The sequence below is a fragment of the Theobroma cacao genome, chromosome 5, assembly GCF_053813885.1.
Source record: "Theobroma cacao isolate CCN51 chromosome 5, ASM5381388v1, whole genome shotgun sequence".
In the NCBI taxonomy this organism is placed as follows: Eukaryota; Viridiplantae; Streptophyta; class Magnoliopsida; order Malvales; family Malvaceae; genus Theobroma; species Theobroma cacao.
In genome coordinates, this window is record NC_142643.1 from 7,289,393 (window position 1) to 7,292,921 (window position 3,529).

A 3,529-nucleotide genomic window follows, 5' to 3' on the forward strand; every position below is an offset into this window, starting at 1 on the left:
ATCTATAAGGTCCTCATGCTTCCCGTGTGTGGCTCCCCTGGTGTGGCCTACGAGGTGCACGGCTCGCAGGCACATTATGCATGTGCGTAACCCTTGTGCCAGTTTCTTGGTGTGGTGCCTATTTATGCGGCATTTGTGCGCATAACATATGTGCATCCTTGAAGCTCGTGGCCCACCTATGCACATTTTGTAAGCATGTGGCCTTCGCGAGTGTGGGCCTTGCACACCAAGTCCACTAGTACACAATCGCACTTGGCCCTCTGCATAGTGCTTCCCTGTATGCGGTCTAGTGTAGCATCATTTTGAACACAAGGAACCCTTATTCGTGTAATACTTTGTACTTGATGTGGTGACTAATAAAGCTTATTAGATGTCAATTGAGGTTAATTATAATGTTTAAAAGTGATGAAAGATGAAAGGAACAGTTGGGATAAAATATTCCGCACGCGAGAAAATAATAAAAAAATAATAATATTTTATCGGAGAAGAATTTACAAGATAAAAAGTGATTCGGAAGTGAATTGAGGCATAATAAGGTATTTTGGGTACCAAGGAGACAAAAGGAGACAAGAGGAAAATTTTGAAATAAAATAATATTTTTATTAATAAAATAATATTAAAATATTAATATTTTATTTAGTGTCATAATTTTTTTCATGAAGGAGGAATATATGGTCAATCTAAGTGGGAGAGAAGAAGAATGAGAAAATTTTGGAGAAAAAATGATGTTAATGTGGCCGCGTGTCTTTATTAAGTAAAGATAACGCGGGTAAATAAATATTTTAAATATTACGGGGACACCGCGTTGGAGTACAAACTTCATACTTTGTTTGTACATGTGTAGAAGAAGATAATAGAAGGAAGTTGGCGTTAAATAAGTGTTGGGAGGACTAAATTAAAATGGAAAGAAACAAAAAGGGCAAAATGGTAATTGATGCGAAGTTTGGTCAAAGCTTCCTTCGATTTTTTTTAGCCCAAAATCGTTCTTATCTCCTCCAGCAAGATTTTTTCCTTTTCTCCTCCATGCTCCACGCCATTCTTGAAGCTTCCATGCCATTTTCTCTTTATCCACCATGAAATCAAGTTTTCTTCACTTTCCTTTCCATGTTTTCTTTTCCTTTCTTCTCCAAACTTCTTGAGCACTAAATTTACAACCTTTAACCCCAATTTCTAGCACGTCTAAACCCTAGGAGGAGAAGAAAGAAAAAGAGAGAAAGGAGGAAAAAACTTGGTTTTGGTGATTTAAGCAAGGAACGGTAAGAATTCTTGTTGTTGGCTTGAGTAGTCTTTGAAAATAAGTTAGTGACTTAGAAAAATGTCTTGTGGCAATAAAGATTGGCTTGATTGGAGAAAAATTGGTAACATGTAAGCCAAGAAACCCATGGGTACATGAAGGACTCAAAGTGGAAAAGGAAAATGGTAAGCTTAACACTATGTTTTAAAGCCTACGGTTAGTTGAATATTGTGAGGAATTACGATTGTTGAAAGGATCTATTTGCCTAAGCTAGTTGAAAATTATTAAGATTGTATGGCATGTTGTTTGAAAGAAATGAAAAAGGAATATTGTGGATGGAGGATTGAGAAACAAAGTATTGAAAGTTAGATAGATAACGATGTGTGTAAACTAGGAAATAATCGAGTGAAAGTGAGAATGATTGTTGCTGCCATATATGTGGATTATGTGTGGAAATATAAGATGGATTTGAGTGGAAATTATTTAGAAAGGTTGAAGTAGACACGTGACATCATAATTAAGTTACCGGTGATATAATTTAAGGAATTACGTAAGCAATGGATATAAGTAATGTTAGTAAAAAGTGTATTAAGATGTGAGTTAATTGAAAATGGTTTCATGATAGGATGAAAAATATAAATTTGAGTAAGGATTAATTGATTAAAGTGCTGCCCGTATATGTATATAATTAAATATATTGAGTTCATATTATTGTTAGGAAGTGCAAAGATAAGGTTAGAGTACTGTGGTGGCGTGCCGGAGTAAATATCGAGCGACCGACCAGTGAAAATAATCAAAGACACCTCTGATCAAATGGCGATGTAATATCCCGCTATCATATGGTGAGTGAACTTGCATTTCAAAATCGTTTTGGGAGACATAATTGTATTGGTATGAAACATTGAATGATTTATTCCAACTTGTCTTTAAAAACGTGTGCCTTGGGAACAAGCCTTTGATAAAATATTTTTATGTTGCAAAAATGTGAAATGTGTAATAGGACGGACTTATGTGCTCCTATACTGTGTTGATATATATATATATATATATGTGTGTGTGTGTGTGTGTGTGTATACGAATAATGTTGTGTAATGATATTGACCCGACTATGTGCGAGGGGGAGTGCACATAAGCCGATGCTGACCCAGCAATGTGCGAGGGGGAGTGCCATAAGTCGATGCCGATCCGGCTATGTGTGAGTAGGAGTGCACATAAGCCGATGCTGACCCAACCATGTGCTAGTGGGAGTGCATATGAGCTGATGATGATGGGAGGGTGTGTATGGTGATGGATATATATATATACATATACATATATATATATATGTGTGTGTGTTATAGAAAGTTCATGAGTATGGTATATGGTGTTGCACATGTGAATCTTGCATGTTGAACTTTGGGAATTATTATGCGTTTCATGTTGATTTTTTTTGTCATTTTAGCAAGATGGCTTTTCTAGAAAAAAAGGAAACTTTTTCATGGTGCTCTGTTTCTCGCTGCAGTGAGAAACTCTCAGATTTGGAGGGATAATGCTGGTTGAAATCTCGCAGCAGAGAGAATGCCTTTCCGCTGTAGCGAGGACCTGTCGTTTACTTGACTTGAATTGCACGAATGCTATTAAAGTTTTCACTCTTCAAATCCTTTGTTGAGCATGGACCCTTTTTGTCAAGTAATTTACTCATTTGGGGTTTACATGAGAGGTTTTGATAAGAGCTAAACTAAATTGCATTGTTTTCAAAGATGTGTATCATGATTTCTAAACCTTCCTTAACATTGCTTGTTCCCCTCCTACGTTCACTCATTGAGTTTGTACTCACGTTTTTTTTAAAATTCATGTTTTAGGTTTATTGAGTTAAAGGTGATTAGATCCTAGGACAAGGTGCTCCTCCCTATACATTGCTCGGTAGGTTTAACGTGCCACTAAGTGTTATCAATCGTGCCTAGAGTCACTTCTCTGACGGTCGAGGTCTAATTATGTGTATATGGATATTTGATGTGAAACATTAAGGTTCATTTGTTATTCTATATATGTATATAATGGTTGATGATGCCATTATGAATGCATGATTGGGCTTTATGAATTGTTTTCAAAGGAATTGTAATTTAGTATTATGAATTTTCGATTCTAAAGGAATATAGATTAATGTATAAGATCATGTAAGTGGGCTTGCTTGGGCTTGATGGGTTGAGCCCATTGGGCCCTTAGGCCGGTCATGGCTCAAAAATTGGGCTATGACAATTCGTATGCTGGTCTGATGGTTGGCTAGGTTGGACTCGCTTGCCATGTCATTCTCCA